We start from the raw sequence: 22,558 nt of genomic DNA, 5'->3' as shown, positions 1-22,558 counted from the left end.
TCGTTCTTCATCACTTTCTAGAGATAGAATTGCACTAAGTTTGAAATGAGGAGCAAGTGGAGTACTGACTGATTTTGTCTTCTCATCCATGCCAAAATGTCTTAATACTTTCTTCAGATATTGCTTTTGAGTCAAACAAAGTCTCCCCAATTTCCTATTTCTGCTTATCTCCATACCGAGAATCTTCTTAGCCTCACCTAAATCTTTCATTTCGAATTCTTGATTCAGTTCCTTCAATTTTTCTATATCTCCTTTATTTTTTGACGCAATCAACATATCATCGACATAAAGGAGAAGATAAATAAATGATCCATCTTGTAGCTTGCGTAAATATACACAGTGATCATACTTGCTTCTAGTGTACTTCTGCCCCATCATGAACTTATCAAATCTCTTGTACCACTGCCTTGGAGATTGCTTCAATCCATACAATGATTTGCTCAACTTGCACACTAAGTTTTCCTTACCAGGAATCTTGTATCCCTCTGGCTGAGTCATATAGATTTCCTCCTCCAAGTCCCCATGTAAAAACGCAGTCTTTACATCTAATTGAACTAGTTCCAAATCAAACTGTGCTACCAAAGCCAACAATATTCTTATGGAGGTGTGTTTTACAACTGGAGAAAATACTTCATTGTAATCAATTCCCTCCTTCTGAGCGTAGCCTTTAGCCACCAACCTTGCCTTGTAGCGAATACTGGACTTGTCAGGAAATCCCTCCTTTATTGCAAACACCCATTTGCATCCAATTGCCTTCTTTCCTTTTGGTAGACTTGCTAGCTTCCATGTCTGATTCTTTTCAAGGGACTGCATCTCCTCATCCATAGCATTTCTCCATCTTTCATCTTCTGAGCTTTGTACATCTTCAGAATAAGAGGTAGGAATTTCTTCAACCGAAGATGCACAAGCCACCGTATCTTCATAGCGAGCAGGCTTTTTTCTATTTCTATGTGGCTTTCTCAATGCAATTGGCATCTCTTGTTGTGGCGGTTCTTGTGCTGGAACCTCACATTCTTCATCCGATCCTTCTACAGTACGACTATCAGATTCCATTGCTGGATCAATTTTTCTACCTCCTTCAAACTCCACCTGTTTGGAAGTATCCTCCACCTGCTGTGGAGTACCATCTACTTGCTTATCTTCTACCTTCTTCAATATGGTGGATTCATCAAAGGTAACATCCCTGCTAAAGATTATCTTCTTGGACTCACGGCACCATAAGCGATATCCTTTGACTCTAGAGGAAATGCCCATAAATACTGCTTCTTTTGCTCTCGGATCCAACTTTGATTCCTTAACATGGTAGTATGCAGTGGAACCAAACACACATAAGGAATTATAATCTTTAGCTGGTTTTCCATGCCACACCTCTAAAGGTGTCTTGCCGTTGATAGCAGATGATGGTAACCGATTAATAAGATGGCTAGCATATGTTACAGCCTCAGCCCAGAACTGTCTGCCCAAACCAACATTGGACAACATACATCGAACTTTCTCCAGTAGAGCTCGATTCATCCATTCTGCCACCCCATTCTGTTGTGGTGTATTTCTTATTGTGAAGTGTCGGACAATTCCTTCATCTTGACAAACTTTCATGAAAGGGTCACTTTTGTACTCTCCACCATTATCTGATCGGAGACATTTGATCTTCCTTCCTGTCTGAGTCTCCATCATCTTTTTCCACATGAGAAAAATTCCCAACACTTCATCCTTCGACTTCATAGTGTACACCCACACTCTTCTAGAGAAGTCGTCAACAAAGGTAACATAATAGGATTTACCCCCCAACGAAATTGTTTTGGAAGGTCCCCATACATCTGAGTGAACATAGTCCAAAATACCCTTGGTATTATGGATTGCAGTGCCAAACTTCACTCTCGTCTGCTTCCCTTTGATACAATGCTGACAAAGATCTAACTTGCAGGTTCGAACTCCATTCAATAACCCTTGACTCGCCAAAGCTTTCAAGGATTTTTCGCATGCATGCCCCAACCGCATATGCCACAATCTGGTTGCTTCTAGCTCTTTATCATCACTGGAAACCACTGCTGCTGCACCAGTAATTGTGCTACCATCATAATAATACAAGTTGTTGCTCATTTGAACGCCCTTCATTACCACAAGTGCGCCAGAGATGACCTTCATAGAATCTTCTTTGATAACAATAGTGAAACCCTTTTTGCTCAAGACTCCCACTGAAATAAGATTCTTCGTCAAGCTCGGCACGTATCTGACATCTGTCAAAGTTCTGGTTGCACCATCATGATTCCTCAACTGAATTGAACCAATTCCAGCTGTCTTACAGGGACTGTCATTTACTGTGTGAACAACTCCACCATCTATTTCTTTGAAGTCAAAGAACCACTCTCGGTTAGGACACATATGGTGGCTACAACCCGTGTCTAGAATCCATGCTTGCAACCCACTTGATGATGCCATGGTAGCCAATGAAAAGTCTGAGTTATCATCATACTCGGCAACATTTGAATCTGCAACAGCCTTCCCTTTACCAGATTTGTTCTTCAGCTTGGGACAATCTTTCTTCCAGTGCCCTTTCTCTCGGCAAAAGGCACATTCATCTTTGCCAACTCTAGATTTTGACCTTTCCTTCTTTCATTTACTCTTCTTCTGGGAATGGCCTCTCATGACTAGTGCTTCTGCTGCGCCACTGCTACTTTCTTTCTTATCCTTTTTTCTTAATTCGTAGCTATACAATGCAGCACACACTTCCTTAAGAGACACCTCAGCTTTTCCATGAAGTAAAGTCGTTTCAAGAAATTCAAACTCCTCAGGAAGCGACCCCAACAACATCAATGCCAAATCTTCATCTCCAAAAGTCACGTCCAAGTTCATCAAGTCGGCAACAAGCTTATTGAAACTCGTGATATGGTCATTCATCATCGTACCAGGAACATATGAGAACCTGAACAACCTTTTCTTCATATGAAGCTTATTTTGACTGCTTTTCCTCAAGAACTTGTCCTCCAATGCCTTCCACAAAACACTTGCAGAAGTTTCCTTACTGAATGCATATTTCTTCTCTCTAGAAATGCATGATCGAATTGTACCACATGCCAAACGGTTTATTGTTTTCCAATCCTTCTCATCAACATCTTCTGGTTTCTCTCCTTCAAGGGCAATATCTAGACCTTGTTGAAACAAGGCATCCAAAACTTCGCTTTGCCAAATGCCGAAATGACCAGTACCATCAAAGATCTCCACAGCAATTTTGCTGTTTGACACGCCTATTCTTGACAGAATAGATGTCTTTACCGATGTGGGACCCTGTGATGTTTCATCAGTCGCCATCTCAGCTCAAATTGAAAAATCGCCAATAATAACTTGCCTTAAATAACTTCACTAGAAAAATTCCCAGGCCACTGGTGGAGTCACAAACGGTCTCACTTAAGTACCAACTTTCTTAGGCGATTATTGCCCTTTTGACAGAATTTTCCTAAGCACTTAAGACAAAATATTATCTAAGATTTTTCCAAATGAGTGTTTTAAACACTACCTTTCAATTTGCTAAATTGTCAACGAAACCAAAAAAACTTTTCTGATGTGCCGACCGTTCAGTCTAGCTGTGGCGCACAGAGCATACTAAGTTTTTAAAACCAACGAAAACCCCGAGAAAAGAAACTTTTCTGATGTGCCGACCGATCAGTCTAACTGCGGTGCACAGAGCATACTAAGTTTCTAAACCAAGGCTCTGATACCAATTGTTGTGGAAACGACTAGCAAATTGAAAGCTAAAGCATAAAACAAATAGAGAAAACACCGGAATTTAACGAGGTTCGGCCAATATTGCCTACGTCCCCGGACACTACTAAATATTATTGCAAATGAGCAATTACAATAGAGAAATGAGGAGAAAACAACAAAGCCTTAGAAATTAGAGGAGACTTGTTGTGGGGTGCCTTAAGCCTAAAACCCAAGCCCAAATATATAGTGTTCCAAACTCCCCCCAAAAGTATAACTTTCCAATGTGGGACTTTGAACAACTAGTATACTCTATCCCTCTTCTTCCCTTTGGGCTAACATTATGACATTCTTAAAAGAGAGCCATTTTTTCTACAGAGTGCAAGGTGAAGATATATGTTGACTTAGTTGTTGTGTTGCAAAACAGATGTCAGGTCTTGTAAAATCTAAGTATAAATATTTGCCAATGAGTCTTCTATATTTGTCAAGTGAATCATAGGATTATGAGATTGCATAATTCTGATATCCTGAATGGAGTGGAGAAGTTGCTGAAGTAGCTTGTTGAAGATTGCCATCAACTAAGAGGTTTTTAATATACTTAGTTTGAGAAATGTCCATTCCATCAGTTCACCCTGCCTCTTCAATACCCAAAAAAATACCTCACATAACCCAAATTCTTGATTGTGAAATGAGCATGTAAGAACTGTTTATGTCTTCAATATGATCTTCTTTTGATCATGTGATTAACAAATAATCTACATATAAGACAATGATTGGTAATACTCATTCCATTTCTTTAGCATAAAGACAATGATCATGTTGTACTACCGACAAGCAATAGACCAACAATAATAAGTAAGAGCATGTTCGAAATAACAAATATTCGGTTCAACTTGACACCACTAGGAAATGGACTAAGAACTGAATGAGCATTAGTCAAACCGGTATCTATAATCAATCCATAATGTATTTAGGCTAGGAAATAAAAATCATTGATTCTGACCTTATTAAGTTCATCCAAAGAAAGTACTTAGCAATTCCATAATCTTTGATAGTGAAAGCCAAGTCCAATACATGTTTTTTTTTTATTAAAACTAATGTCAATCAACTTTAGTGTAAAGACTTTATTCCATTGCCCATGCTTGTTTTAAACCATAGAGTGACTTAAACAACTTGTAAATAGACAAGATTAAACAACAAATATTGGGAGTTGTGTAAGACAAATAACCCTCATTCACTCAAACCTCTAAGAAGAAGTTCGCATTCTAGATTTCATCAATGACTCTAGATGCATCAGAATATGGCCAAGAACAAAATATCCCTGCAAATTCATATGGACATAGACAGGGGCGGAACCGAGGGGGATTGGGGAGCCCCGGCAGGCCGCCCGAGAATTGAGAAAAAAATTTTAGTAATGGTGTCTAGTAATATTTTGGAGAGAATTGTATTGACTCTATGTAGTATTCTTTCAAAGTTTAAAGGTAGATGAGATGGTTAATGATGTTTACTTCTATTTGAGAAGTCTTATGTTCAACTCCCTTCAACCTCATTTTTTTAAAAAAAGTTTTTATTTATTTTAATTTTATTTTTCAATAATTATAAAAACATGTTACCATTATTAATGAGTATTGCTATTTACCGCCCTCAAATTACTTATCCCGTCATGGATCGGGCGGTACGCCGCATCCGTTCCCACCATGGTTCGGGTGGTATGTCGCATCCGTTTAGGTCAAATTTTAAAATATGCAAAATCTTAAAATTTTTAGTGACGAAAAATACCAAATCATTCAATTTTTTGTGACGAAAAATAAAAAATTCTTCTATTTTTTGTGACGAAAAATGCAAAATCGTTATGAAAAATATGTATTATTTTCATGAGTTCTTTGATAAAAAGATGTAAAAATTAATGTTTCCGACTTGTAATCATCCATTTTCGGGGTTCGGATTGTCACACATCAATTATTTTCATAATTTCAATTACTGTTGTTCGGGTTTATGATTTTGGAGAGAGAATTTCCAGTTTTTATCAAAATTATGAGATGGGCAAAAAAGTCCAAAAGAGGCGGTGATTAGTAATTTAGGGGCGGGATTTATCAGTTGACTTATTAATTAATTTAAATGGACTCTTTATTTTTATTTTCATAACACTTTTGAATTCATTTTTAATATGTCTTTACCATTAAAAAAAAGTAAACATGTTTAATTTTCTATTAGTTCAATGCTAGTTTTTTTTTTAAAAATGATAATATTTTTACAGTTTTAATGCGTTAGAGGCTAAAAAAAAATTTGTCCAGCCCTAACGGGCTGGACTTTAAAAATTTACCTTCAACCGCATAATTAATTTCGATTTTTTTTATGTTTTGAATTTTTTTTTACTGATATGTTTGAGCCCCGGATCATCCGGAGTCCTGGTTCCGCCACTGGACATAGACTCATATCAATTTCATACATATTCAAGTGAAAACAAAATAACAAACTAGGTATATATAGAGATATACCTATTCAAGTGTGTTCTCTTCTTCTTATATATGTTCCGGAAGAGAAGATATAAATGAAAGTCAGTAAATTTACACAAATAAAATGAAAGTGAAATTGAATCTTAAAGTAAAAACGATACCTAGGATTTCATCGTTCTTATCGTCAACAACCTGAGGCACGGATTGCAACTAAAAGTGATACCCTATCTAGAAACACACCAGAAGAAACACAAATAAGAGCATAATCATTCGGTGGGTTTCTCACAATCATACCGTGAGTGGTTCTCCTAAAAGTACCAGAATGCCATAATCATACCGTGAGTGGTTCTCCTAAAAGTACCATAATATGAGATAAAAACGAAGCTGACTTTACTCGAGCAAAGAAGGGAAAATGAGGCAACTTTCATGGAGGCTACGAAGAATAGTGTTGGCATGGCCAATAGAGAAACGATCCACTCGAGAATCCATCGTTGTCTCCTCCATATCTCCATCGATTCTTTCATTTGACACGCTTTTCCATTACCAAACAAGCTCTCGAGATTAGGTTTTGATTGGAGAGCTCTAAAAGGAGGAAGAACTGCAGAGGGAGATGGACAATTAGGTTTTCCAAACAAGCTTTTATATCTTGCTTAAAAGTTTGAGCGCGTTATAATTTTAGAAAATTTTTGCTCCCCGCGAAACTTATAAAATTTGCCGCTTTTGTAAACTTGCTGTAAACTTACAGTGAGCCTCAGCACACCATAACATTTCATGATCACATCTTCACCACTCATTTCATAATCAATCTCAACCATCTGTTGATAACGAATTCTGTAACAACTTTCTTGTTGTAAAGCATATAAACTAGCTACTCTTCTTTTCTCAATTAATTCAGTTTTCATATCAATTGTATCTTTCTTATTCTTCAATTCTGTAATTTCTCTCTTTTCCATTAATAAGATCCTCAAGTTTTACATGGTATCAGAGATAGTTGTGATTAACAATGGCAAAAAAGAGAAACAATAGAAATCGAGAATTGAGAGCGGAAGAAGAATTTTCTGCAGAAGAAGAAGACGTTTCTGGAGGAGAAGAAGAATTAGTTAAAGATACACCACCAAGAACAACCAAACGTGATAAGTCAGATAATGGAGATAATCCAGGCCTGATCATCAACAATGTGACACTTACAGCCAACAATTTCATGTCTTGGAGCAGATCTATGATTAGGGCTCTAAAGGTCAAAGATGTTGCTAATTTTGTACTTGACGAAGCTGCAATTCCTGAAAAAGGAACACCAGCTTACAGAAAATGGTCCAAGACTGATTGTTTAGTCACTCAGTGGATTCTCAATTGCATAAGCAAAGAAATTGCAGAGGGATTTCAGTACGTGCTTACTTCAAGAGAACTGTGGAGTGATCTCACACACCGTTTTGGAGGAAGCAATGGTTCTCAGATATTCAAGATCAAAAAGGAGTTAAGTCTTCTTAATCAAGGTAATTCCTTAATCCTGGCTTATTTTAATAAACTAAAAAGATTGTGGGATGAATTACTGTTTCTTCGACCCATGCCCATATGTCACTGTGGAGCAGCAAAAGAATGTGCCTGTAATGGTTTCAAAAGATTATCAGAACTCTCAGAAGAAGATCAACTGTATCAATTTCTTATGGGATTAAATGATCAATACGATCATGTTAAGAACCAAATCACACTGATGGAACCTTTGCCAAATATAAATAAAGCTTATTCAATGGTGCTACAAGTTGAAAAGCAATTCGAAATTTCTGTTAGTCAGTCAGTTGAGGTTGCAAATTTCTCTAAGACTGACAAGCATGGAAATTTCAATGGCAAAGGGAAAGCAAAGAGGCAAGACAATGAAGATAAATTTTGTGATCATTGTGATATGACTGGCCATACTAGAGCAACTTGTTTCAAGATTGTAGGGTATCCTGATTGGTGGAAGGAAAATAAAGATTCCAAAAAGAAAGAATCATCAAGCAGGAATAGAGCTAACTCTGCAACCAAAAAGGTGTCAACATCAACTGATTCTGATGACAGTGAGTTAGATACAGAAGTTAGAAGAGATAAAAGCATGAACCAAATGGTTAGAGAAGTCTACAGAATGTTGAAAGCAAAAGGGAAGAATGGCAATGACACACCAATGGACTTCACTGCATTTGCAGGGTGTACTGGTAAGTATTCTGCACATATCTCTGATAAAGACTATTGGATAGTTGATTCTGGAGCGACTTCTCATATGTGTCCCAGAAAAGATCTAGTAGTTCCTGGTAGTGCAGTTAAGTGTCATCAGTCAGTTATATTGCCTGATGGAAGCAATCAGCTGATAAAGTAAATGGGGTCTGTGGCATTGTCTGATAAACTGACTTTGCAGCATGTGCTTATAATTCCAAGTTTTCAATATAATCTTTTATCTGTTAGTCAGATTATGCAAGAAAACAATGTTGCAGTCATATTCTATAAGGATCATTGCTGTTTAAAGGACTTGGCAACTGAAACTGTGATTGCAGTGGCTTGGATGGTAAATGGTCTATATTTACTAGATCATATGTCATTTTCTGAGCAAATAGTGAAGAAAGCCAGTATGTGTTGTAGTGTGACAGATTCAGACTCAGGTAACTTTAAACTCTGGCATCATAGGCTAGGACATGCATCTTTTGATGCCATGAGCCATATAGTGGATGCACAAGTCAACTGCCAGAATGTAGATTGCAATATTTGCCATAGCGCAAAACAGCACAGAACACCATTTAACAAGTGTGGCATATCTACAACATCACCATTCGATCTAATTCATGTTGATCTATGGGGGCCTTACAGAAAATACTCATGAACTAGTGCAAAGTATTTTCTAACAATAGTGGAGGATTTCACAAGGATAACATGGACAGTCCTGCTTCAACACAAGTCATAGGCACATACAACATTGGAAACTTTATTCATTATGATCAAAACACAACATAATGTAACTGTAAAGGCAATCAAGACAGACAATGGCGCAGAGTTTGTTAACAAATCGTGCCAGCAAATGTTCAGACAGATGGGAATTCATCATCAGAAAACATGCATTTATACTCCTCAGCAAAACGGTACGGTCGAAAGGAAACATAGACATCTGCTGGAAGTTGCGAGAGCAATTATGTTTCAGGCTTCTTTACCAACGGAATACTGGGGAGAGGCAATTCAAATGGCAACAGCCATTATCAATGTTCTTCCTACAAGGGTTTTGCAGTGGAAAACCCCACATGAGGTGTTATACAATAAACAACCAGACTATGCATCATTCAAAGTCTTTGGCTGTCAATGTTTCTATGCTGATGTTTATCCAGGCAAAGACAAATTCCAACCTAGAGCTTGTACAGGGCTGTTTTTGGTTTTTGCACATGGACACAAAGCATATAAAATACAGGATATTCACACAGGCAAGTTTGTGGTCAGCAGAGATGTTCATTTTCAGGAGAATGTTTTCCCATATAAGTCATCTGATAATGCTATTATACCATCAATGCCACAAAGTTCTGAAGAAGTATCTGATAATATGAGAACAATCATCCCATCCATTTCAGTTGAACCAACAAATCAAAATCCTGCATCACCAACACTGGTAAGAAGATCAAGTAGAAACAAGCAGAAGCCTGGGTGGATGCAAGATTTTGTTGCATATGTCAATGCAGATCTTATGCATACAAATGTAGCTTTACTGTCAATCAAACAGATGACATTTTTGGCTAACATACAACAAGAGAAGGAACCAGCACGCTATTATGAAGCTTGCAATAATCCAAATTGGGTTCAAGCAATGAAATGTGAACTGGAAGCCCTGGAAAAGAATCATACTTGGGATGTGGTTACTCTGCCAGAAGGAAAGAAACCCCTAGAAACAAGATGGGTTTTTAGGGTCAAGTACAAGCCAACTGGTGAAGTGGATAGATACAAGGCAAGGCTTGTAGTAAAAGGCTACAATCAAGAATATGGAGTGGACTATCATGAAAGCTTTAGTCCAGTAGCAAAATCACTCACAGTTAAGTTGTTTTTTGCCATTGGAGCTGCTATGAAGTGGTACATCGACCAAGTAGATGTGAACAATGCATATTTACATGGTTCACTAGATGAAAACATTTATTTAAAGTCGCCATTGGGATATTCAGGGGCAAAGAAAGGCCAAGTCTGCAAGCTTGTTAAGTCACTTTATGGACTTAAACAAGCAGGAAGACAGTGGCACAAGGAGATCTCCTCAAAATTGATAGCATATGGTTTCACTAGATCCAAAAGTGACCATTGCTTGTTCATCATGGAAGCATCTCCAAAATCAAATTTCATTGCCTTGCTGATGTATGTGGATGATATTTTACTAATGGGGAGCAATAACTCGGATATTGAAAGGGTTAAGTGTCATCTACATCAGCTGTTCACTATTAAAGATCTTCATTCAGCAAAGTATTTTTTGGGAATTGAAGTCATAAGGTCAGATGCTGGTATTTTGTTGACACAGACAAAATATATCACTGATATATTAAGGGATGCAGGTCTTTCTGAAGCAACGACAGTGGCAAATCCCATGACTCATGGGATTGTTTTAACAGATCCTGGAATTCCAATTCAAGATCCCGCAGTTTTCAGGAGGCTTGTAGGGAGATTGTTATATTTGCAATTCACAAGACCTGACATAACTTTTGCAACACAGCAACTCAGCCAGTATATGCAAATGCCATGCGAACATCACTTGAAAGCTGCAATTCATGTCTTAAGATATCTTAAGAAAACTTTGCAGTATGGATTGCTATACAGTAGTGATTCAAATGTACATCAGATCACTGCATATTGTGATGCAGACTGGGGGAAGTGCAAGGATACTGGAAGATCATTGACAGGTTTTTGTGTTTTCCTTGGGAATTCACTTATGTCATGGAAGACAAAGAAACAACCTATAGTGAGTAGGTCTTTAACAGAATCTGAATACAGAAGCATGGCATATACAAGTTGTGAACTAAAGTGGATGCAGTTCATACTTAAAGATTTTGGATTCACAGTTGAATTACCAATTAAGATGTATTGTGACAGCCAATCTGCTATTGCTTTGGCAAAGAATCCCGTTTCTCACGATAGCACCAAACATATTAACATAAATTGTCACTTGATCAGGGAGCATATTGAGCTTGGTTTCATTGAAACTTCACATGTAGCAACTACAGAACAGTTGGCTGATCTTTTCACCAAACCACTCAGTTCGGAAAGAATGTCACCAGCCTTAAAGAAGATGGGTTTGATAAACATTCAAGCTGCAGCAGGAAGTGATAAAGATTAGCTTTCGTTTCGAGGAGGGGATGTAAACTTGCTGTAAACTTACAGTGAGCCTCACCACACCATAACATTTCATGATCACATCTTCACCACTCATTTCATAATCAATCTCAACCATCTGTTGATAACGAATTCTGTAACAACTTTCTTGTTGTAAAGCATATAAACTAGCTACTCTTCTTTTCTCAATTAATTCAGTTTTCATATCAATTGTATCTTTCTTATTCTTCAATTCTGTAATTTCTCTCTTTTCCATTAATAAGATCCTCAAGTTTTACAGCTTTTTTATTTACACACAACAACGACAATGAAATATAAATAGTGTCATCTGATAATGATGGACATTATAGGTTAAAATTAGGTTTTTATGGGATGATATATGTGTGTCATTGTAAAGGCACATCTAATTTGAGATGTTTTGCACTTAAGCTTTCAGTTTACAAAACTGTTGTTAAAAACAATCATATGACACGAAAAAAAATGTCTATCATGTATCTTGTGTCATTTGAATGGGAAAATAACATAGTAAAACTCTATTTGCAAGGTTGAACTTCATCTTCACTTTTCATCTTTTCGTGTAAAAATGATAAATTTTATTTTTTGGTTTGTGTATACTTTTATAGATTTAAAGCACTCTTCCATAAGGTTGTAATGTTTCAAGGGCCTCTTTAAAAGGACAACACTTTTTGCATGAAACATATGACGAACATTTTGGTGAAGCAATACAACTTTCTAGGAAAATTGTGTGATTCACGACCGCTCTCTGCGTCACGGTCGTGACAAGAGATTGATTCAGCAATAAAGAGCGATCGCGACAGAATTAGTGCTCGCGACTAAAAAAAAAAAATCAACTAACACTCTAAGAAGCTACAAATCTTTGTTTATTAATGCATAAACACCTTGATTGGAGCAATAACTTCTTAAAAATCCAAAACAATAAAAACACAAACAAAATATAGGTTAAATATTGATATTTACAACAAATCGCTATATTTAAATAGCTATATAAAATATGAACTTATAAAATTTATATCAAGACCTAATCAAAACTCGGTACAATCCGGCCCATAGATAGGTTTACTCTTCTTAAATAATTTTTAAGCTCGGTCCAACCCGACCCGTAGATAGGGTTACTCTCTCCTTAAATAATCAAAAGAATAAATTCTATATCCTATCCCAATTTTTAAAGAAAAAGTCAAGGATGATACTTTCCAATTAATTAAATATTATTTGCCTCAAAAGGAAAAGTTTGAGCGGATCTTTAGCAAAATGTCTAATTTCAGATAGAAGCATGTATATATAATATGCATTACCTTAAGATTCATATTTGATTAATACTCTTTCCTTAAAAAAAAAAAAACAAATTGGATTTATTTATTTTCTTAATTATTTCATAATAAAATTATATTAAAAAATGGTTGATTTAAGATCAAATCAATGGTGTTATTTTCTAATTTGTTTATTTGTAGTTATTATTAGAACACAAGCAATAGAAAATATTCCCATTACTATTCTTCAGTCTGCCAAGGCTAAAGGAGCAGGTATATATCATTATATTATTCCACTTCATAATTATTTTTTATTTCTAATTTATGTTTATGTTAATCAAAGTGCATATATTTAAAAAAAAAAACTGAATTTTATTTTAAGCAAAAAATTGTTTACTCTATATGTGATTGATTTAAAAAACAATTTGATTAATTTGTATGAGTTTTTATTTATTTATTTATTTATTTTTCTCCTAGCTATTTTGTGCAATACATAAAATAGATAAATGTAATTGAAATTTTATATTAATTTGTTTGTTAATTGCCAGTTTGTTTAGATGGAAGTCCCCCAGCTTACTTTATGGAAAAGGGTTCAGGTGCTGGAATTGATAACTGGATTGTTCTCATGGAGGTTAGTATTATTTTATATTAATATTATATATATATTTATTTATTTATTTATTTATTTATTGTATTCTATAATTCATTTATATTTTTATTGAAAGAATTGTCATTTTACATTCTAACATTAATTATTACAATTTTATCCTACACTAATTAATAATAAACTAACAGCTACTAATTGGAACAAATAGGCTCTTAAGAAATAGTAGTCAAATAATAAAAAAAGGTAAATCTTAAATAAAATCCATATGGTGTCACTAATTTTCAAATAAAGAACTGTGATTTGCTTTGTTTCAAAGTAAGGACCGAGGTTTGCAACTTTAACAAAATAATGACTTTTTCGATTGATACTATCAAAATCATCTTTGACGACTTCAAAAATGACATATTTTTAAGAATTACTAATGTTCTAAACAACTTTAATTCTTCAACTTTTTTATTTTGAGATTATTTAGATAATGTTTGGTAAAAAGAGAAAGTTTCAAAAAATATGTTTTTTGAAAATTGAAAATTTAGTTCCATAGCAAATATGATATTGAACAACTTTAATTCTTGAAATCTTCATTTTCAGGTCGTTAAAGATGGTTTTAATAGCATTAATTTAAAAGATCATTGTTTTATTAAAAGTGCAAAACCTCAATCCTCGTTTTGACAAAAAATTAAATCACAATCTTTTATCTGAAAATTAGTGAAACCACATGGGTTTTATTTGAAATTTACTCTAATAAAAAAATTCTAATCAATGGATATTTTTTTAACTAAGGAAAAATAACTTCTAATTATATTGAGGGAAAGTTATTTTTGTAAAAGACTGAAAATATAAAATAATGTTAATTCTCCCACTTGCCATTATTTTTTTTTCTATGGCTCTATTATTATTTTATATAATTTCAAAAAAAAAATTCCAGAAAATATTTTTTAATGATAGAAATTGTTTTCCATGAAACAAAAGTAACCCAAAATCAGATTTAAGTAAAGGTGTCTGTTATGGTTACTTTGTAAAAAACAAAGTAACCATAGCGGGCACCGTAAGTAAAATTAAGCAATTAGCATCACGGTTTATAAATATTCATTTTATCTCAATAAAATTATTTATCTTTTGTTTTTTTATAATAAATTCACCTTAAACATTTTTCAATCATTCTTTTAATGATGAAGTTGGCATGACATCTACTCACATATTTTAATGACACGACATCGTCATTTTTGTTCCATGTCAGGGCTACGTGATATTAAAAGTAATATTCTTTTTGCTCTATTGGAGTCCACAGACCGTTTTGATAAAAAAAAATCGAACACCTGATGTGGTATTGATATTAAGAACTGTGTGCTTCTAATAATTTACCGTTGGTATAAAATTTTAAACTTTGTGAGTGGAGCTATATAAACATTTTCAGCAAGAGGGGGACAAAAAAAAATCCGTTTTAAATAAATTTATTGGGACAAAAGACAAAATAAACTTTTTAACCTTTTAGAAACATTATCGAAACTTATACTACAGTCCATACTAATTATCTAACAAAATTATAGAAAGATATATTTTTAGAAAGGAATTAATTTAATTTAAATTTATAGGGAGGAGGATGGTGTGAAACAGTAGAGACATGTCTTGAAAGGAGGGATACATATAGAGGTTCATCAGCAAAAATGAATACCACAGCTGGCTTTAATGGCGTCATTGGACCCATTCCAGCAAGTAATCCTGGTAAGTAACTGTCATGGAACCGATTGAACTAAAAGCTTGAGCTGATAGTTAAGACTCAATCATATTCTTATATTAATCTCTGACAATAACTACTATTTAATTATGTCTTTTCACTTTATTATTTTTGGGATAAACTCCGAAATTATTTTCTAATGTTTTGGGGAGTGTATAATTTTAGAAATTATAAAATTTTAATTTAATGTTTTCGATTTGGAGTAATTTTGGATGTAAGAGTTTTTTTTTTTTTTTTGAGAGAGGATGTAAGAGTTAATATAACTATTGAGTACAAAAAAAAATAAAATAAACAAATCCATATAGTTAGAGCTGTTTTTTTTTCTCTGGGTTAAAATCGGGCCGGATCTAACGAATTTTTTTTTTTTTGTAAAAAATGCTTAGCCAAGGCACATGTCACCCCACTGTTATTTTAGACAGGTTTAAATCGGGTCGAACTCGGACTTAAAAATTAAATTCAAATTTAAAATCAAATATTTAATATTTAACTATATAAGATGGGTCAGATGAGTCAGATGGGCCTTTGTTTTTATAAAACTTAAGCCTGTCTTAAATAAAGTGGGTTTTAGCAGGCTTGTCGATTGGATCTTTAACCTTTTCTTATCCAAGTCCGGCCAATGAGATGCGGGTATATACTTCTTCAAAATCGTTAGAGGCAAATTTGAACATTATCTCTCGATTATTTTTCATTACATGTTTAGCTGAATTTAATTGATGTTTGAATATTATTATTATTATTATTATTATGTATGCAGAGTTTTATAACTGGAACAAAGTTAAAATAAAGTATTGTGATGGGTCATCCTTTACTGGTGATGTTGAAGCAGTTGATCCAGTAAGATATATATATATATATATATATATAATTAATTATATTTTCAATTGGTGATTATATTTAATTAATACTTAATTAATTTTGTTAAATATTTGTTGATCAGAAAACCAACCTTCACTATAGAGGACAAAGGGTCTGGCAAGCTGTTATTGATGATTTATTGGCTAAAGGCTTGAAAACTGCTAAACAAGTAGGACTTAATTTTTTTTATAGAAATTAATTAAATTTCTTCTTAATTCCTAATTAATTAGTGATGATGGTGTTTAATTATAAATGTAATTAATAATCAGTGCAGGCAATTCTTACGGGTTGTTCAGCTGGTTCGTTGTCAGCAATATTGCATTGCGATCAATTCAAGTATCTTCTACCAAAAACTGCTCGAGTCATATGTATTTCTGATGCTGGTTATTTTATACGTGGGTAATTAACCACCTTTCTTATAAATTAACGTTTTTATTTGGATAAATCTCAACTTAAAAATTACTATAATCAACTAAAAATTTATTAGAAAAATTAGTTTTTTTTTTATTAAGCATCAGCTATGAATTATTTTGTTCCAGATTCCGGTGATGTCAAATTCGTGATTGATTTTGAATATGTTTAGAGATTGAAATATATGTCGATAACTCTAAGGCTTAAAGCCCAATTAAGTTCTTAGCTTATACTTTAAAACTAGTAAAATTTATAAAAAATTATTTACAACTATGTTAAATGCTAATGTCAAATTAAGAAAATTATTGTTTTTTTTATATATTTTAAAAACTATATTTTATGAATTAGGAATTTAAAATATATTTTTTAGGGTTTAAAATTTATGAATTAAGATCTAAAATTTATAAATTAAAATATAAAATTATAATTTATTTGTAATATATGAAAAATAATAATATATTGAGAATTAAGTTTTATAATATGATTTAATTGTAATTTTATACTCAGATATAATTTTCAAGTAAATTCCGAATCGAAGCCCATAACTCAATAAGCCTTACTTTGGGTGGGCTATGGGCCTTAAAGTTCAGAAACCCAGAATGTATTTTGATTTTTTTTATAAATTCTATAGAACCTAAAAAATAAACTCCAGTCCCTAGTTTATATTAAAAAGAATGATTTATTTGTTTATCATAATTATAATTTAAAAAAAATGATTTTTTTGTGTAAATTTCCCAATATATTGTGTGGTTTTATAAATAGACATAGATTTTTTTTTTTTTTTGAAATAAATAGACCTAGATAATATAGATATAATAGTATATATTAATTATTAAATGATTTTGCAGGATGGATATAAATAAAGGATATATGATTGAAGATTTCTTCACCAAAGTGGCTGCTTTACATGTAATCTCTCTCTATATCTAATTTTTGTTCTAAGTTTTGTGAATATAAAAATTAGGTAGAATTGGTTCCAATTTTGAATATTTATTTTTTATAGGGATCTGCAAAGCATATGCCCAAATCTTGCACTCAAACAAAGCCAGGACTGGTAAATATAATTACCATTTTTAATTATAATTATAATTAAATTAATGTTAGTTTCATGCTTCTAATTGATATAATAATACATTTTTATTGTGTAAATTTACAGTGTTTCTTTCCACAATTTGTGACTCCAACTATGACAACACCCCTTTTCCTTATTAATTCTGCCTATGATTCCTGGCAGGTTTGTCTAATTCACCTTACTGAATTTTAGATTGGTTAATTTGAATTTTATGGTCAATTTTATGAATTTTAGAGTATCAATCATGTGTAAGATATGTATCAAATTTGGACTAATTTAATTAAAAATATCAAAATTGTGGACTAAATTGATATTATATAATTTGTTGTGGAACAAATTAATTATACAAAGCCTAAATTTAGGGTCAAATTAGCTAGAAATAGCATAAACTTTTAATTGAATTGTTTTTGTTACAAATATGCAACGTTTGCCATGGAGGATATCTTGTGGTTAAATTCATTAATAAATTAATGAAATTACTTTGAATTTGCATACTCGCAGTCACTAAAATTTTAAATAATATTATCCAAATTTCATAAAAATTTAATTTGTTTCAATAAAATCACTTAATTTTATTTTTATCTCAATAAAAGCACTTTAAACGTTTTCCAATTATCTTTTTACTGAAATTACTAATGTGACATATCAACAACACATCCCACGTGACATATTAAAAAAATGTAACTTCACATTTTAATTGACAACTGATATGACACATGGATTAATTTGTGGTAACAAATTTAATTGACAATCCTTAATTACTTAGATTAATTTATGGTAAAAAAAAATTAATATGCCACATGGCATTAAGACATGTGATTAGATGTCATGTAATCAACTCTGATCGAAAAATATCCAAAATGAGTTTATTGGGAAAAAACAAACTTAAATGATTTTATTAAGATTTTGAATGGAAGTCTTAAACCACTTTTACTTGTTAAAAAAATCAATTACCCCTTATGTTTTAGAAACATTTTATTTACCCGTTTAAATTACTTGAAGTGAGATATTCATTTTATTAAAGCAACTATAAAAAAAATACGTTTCAAGTATACGCTCTACCATCTATCAAAAATCTCTCTTGCTCTATCACATAGAATTTAAAAGATTAGTAGGTCACTTCAAACAAGTTTAGAAGATAAATATGATGTTTTCAAAATATAATGAGATAGTTGATTTTGGACAAGTATAAAGTGATAAAGATATATTATGGAGATCCCTTACTAGGTTGGGTAAAAAGAAATCTCAAGCCAGACGAAAATAAATTTGTTTTATTTTTTATTTTTTGTTGTTTTTTAATTTTATCGTGTTATTTTTATATTTGTAGCAGTTTAAGGCTGACTCCACTATTGATAATATCAATTGATTTTATTGTCAATATTGAATAACAGATTAAAAATATTTTGGCATCATTCACTATCGATCCAAAAGGTCTATGGATCGCCTGCAAACTTGACTACGCAAAATGCACACCCGACCAGCTCAAATTACTTCACGGTAACTCGCTATTTACATTATTGAATTATGAAAATATTTTAGGAATAATCATTCCTCATGAAATAAGAAAAATACAAAAATCTAATGTTCAACTGTAAAAAAAAATGCAAATTTCAAATAGTGAGAGAAGAAAAAAGAAAATCAGTTTGATTTTATAAAAACACAAAGGTGGAGAATGACATAAATTAAAGGGAAAAGTAGGAAAAAAATGTGATTTACCTGGTGAATTAAAAGTTTACAAATGTTTTATTAACAAAACACAGCATTCTAAATTATGATGTATAATCACTTTCCACCATTAGCATGTTTCTCCAACACTAGCTATTCTACCCATTGACAGTTGTCATATGTTTATTCAATGGTTACAGATTCTTTTAAAATGTATGAGAGACGATGATAGTTTCAACCAGTTATCTATTCTTTTAAGTTTTGATGATGTGTATGATTGTACAAATGCATACTTGTCTTAAAAAAAATAACATACATACAAATCGACAACCCCTACCCAAATCGATTTTTAGATTTCTTCCCTACCTGAATTGTGTCGTCGTTGTTAGTCTTGAAAATCCATGTAATTACTGCTTATCGCCTCTACCACTCTTGGAATCCATGTAAAATTCATTGTACCTAAAACAATAGACAGTTAGCTCAGAAATTTGATTTCATAGTGAAATGAATAAGTCTTTCAGTCTCTACATGTTTGTATTTACATATGAAACATGCCTAAGACCTTTATTTGCAAATATTTAAACCATATGCTTGTATTTGTAAATAGAACAAACTATAATATTTTTTTTACTTTATCTAAATTAAATACGAATTTCATGTTCAGGTTACAGGGCGCAATTCTTAGAAGCACTAAATAACGGAGCTGCAAAAAAATCCGCAAATGGATACTTCATTGATTCTTGTTATGCACATTGTCAAACTAGTGACATGGCTTGGTCCTAAGGCTATCAAAGTCAACAATAAGGTACTAATCCATACTTATTAAGTTATTATTTCAGAGATCATAGAGGGTTGGTCAACTCTCCAGGGAGAGAATATAAAACAAATTATAGAACTATGGACGGAAATATCCGTCTCTAAACATAAAATTTTCATTGATAGTTTTTAAAAACTTGTATGAACGTCACTGACAAAATTGTTTATGGAATGTTCTATCTCTAAAGCTCAATCACAAAATGAATCTCTAGATTTTAATATGTATCTTGACCTTCCTAGTATTTGATTTTGGGAGAAATTTTATAATACTCTCGGTGTAATATATTCGTCCAATTAAATAATGTCACTTGTACACATTTATTTCTTAACAATCATCATCTTCCACCATTGATTATTGTTCTCAATTACTGATTATTATTTTATTTATTTGGTGATTTAATTTTCAGGAACTTGGAAAGGCGGTAGCAGATTGGTTTTTCGATCGAGCTCCTTTCAAATACATTGATGGCCTTTACCCTAGCAACCCTACTTGTCCTCCACTTGCTATGGGTAATTGATTTCCCATCTAATGAACTCGACCAATGAAAAATAATATAAAAATGAACGGTAAAAAATAAAAAAAAATAACAATACACGTGGCACTTTTGTAATGGTAGAGTGGAGTCAATGAACCTAATCATTCGGTGGCTATAAATCCATGAGATAGAAAAAGAAACAAAGAATTTTGGTAGCATTATTTAATGGGATAAGGTATAAAATATGTTTATGGTTTTTGGAGAAGTATCAAATTAGACTTTAGGTACAAAATAGCATCAATATGGGCTTAGCGTTTAAAAAATGGTACTAATATAGGCCTCAATAACGGAACGTGACACATCATTCATATTATTTTGTTAAGTTCTATCAATTATACGTGGAGAGAGAAATCAGAACTTAACAGAATAATATGAATGTTGCGTTAGTTCCATTATCGAGACCTAAATTAATACTTTTTTTAAATGTTAAGCTAACATTGATATTTTTTTATACGTGTATTCCCTGAAAACTATAGACATATTTTGGTAACTTATCTCTTATTTAATAGAGCATGTATGGATGATATTCAATACCGAAACTGAACTGGATTGGGCTGGACTGGAACAAAAATTAGGAGTATGTAGGTTATTTATTTCCTTACCAACAATGAAGAGTTGTATATCATCATTTATCCAATTATTCAATATCATTTAAATTGATTTTCTATTATTGGAATGTGATATTAATTATATTAAATGCATCCTCTTTTCAAGTGATGGTTTAATTATTCAGATAAGATATCCAAATAAGCCTAAGTACAGTTAAACCTCGATAAATGAATATTCAATAAAGTAATAACCTCTATTATATAATAAATTCTTCCGGTCCTGATTTGGGCTAATGGACTAAAGTAATAACCTCGCTAAATGCATTAAGTAATAAAAAATATTTAAATCCTTAAGAGCCCAATGAAAATATAAAGTAATAATTATTAAATTACATACAAAAAAAAATATGTATATATATCAATATAAATTCCCAAGAGTTTACAAAAAAACAAGACCTATAATTGTGCCTATAATTATGCCTATAATTATTTGATTGATTTGTAATTACGCTAATGTGATAATTACAAATCAATCAAATAATATATTTTCTAAACAAGATAATTACATATCTAATGAATATTTATCATTAAATGAATAATTTATTAATTTATCGATAAATGAATAATTTATTCATTTATCGATAAATAAATAATCTCGTTTAATGAATATTTTTTTCCGGTCCCAATGATATGCATTTATAGAGGTTTTACTGTAGTATCAATTTAAATTTCACGTGTAAAATAGTACCAATGTATGTTTAATGTTTGCAAAAGAGTATTAATTTAGCATTCGATAACAAATAATGATACGTCATTAATATTACTCTATAACTAAACAAAACCTCGGATTTCTCAAAATTTACTATCTGTTTCGAAGCACTTTCGTAGTCCGCTAAAAAACCTAACCATAGTACCCTCCTCGCTATTTGCCCGTCAAAAATAATTGAGTCATCAGAAGAAGAATCTTCTCTGTGCAACGATAATCTCATATCTATCTTTGAGAGTAAATTAAAACCTAAAATCATCTCCAAGAGACTCTTAGTGTACTCTCTAAAAACAATATAAATAATTGACTCTTAGTGATTTAAGAGTAACTAAGACATATCATCTCAAACAATACTCATCATATTCACTCCTTATTTATTATTTTATCATTAAAATTAGGGAAAAGTACAAAAATAAACCTTGTGGTTTAAAAGTTTGCAAAGTTGTACCATGTACTTCATTCCGTTAGCAAACACATACCAAATTGACTAACGGTGTTAAAAGTCAAAGGGAAAAAAGTTAATTTGGTCCTTATATTTATTTATTTTTATAAATTGACCTCATTATTATCTAATTATCACAAACAAACCCCAAAATAAAAAATAAAAATCAAATATACCATCTTCTCCACCGCTATCACATCGACACTTTCAAAATTAAACTCGCAGCCGGATCACATAAATTAAAAAACATTCGGCTCATTGCAATTGGCTGCGAGACCTTAGCTCCGATGCAGATACTCAGAAAACATTCGGCAGTGGCTGTATATCCTTGTGCAATCGGAATGTAACTCTAGAGGGTTCTTGCTC

This window comes from Euphorbia lathyris, chromosome 6 (genome assembly GCF_963576675.1).
Source record: "Euphorbia lathyris chromosome 6, ddEupLath1.1, whole genome shotgun sequence".
Lineage (NCBI taxonomy): Eukaryota > Viridiplantae > Streptophyta > Magnoliopsida > Malpighiales > Euphorbiaceae > Euphorbia > Euphorbia lathyris.
Note: the sequence above shows the minus strand (reverse complement) of the source record.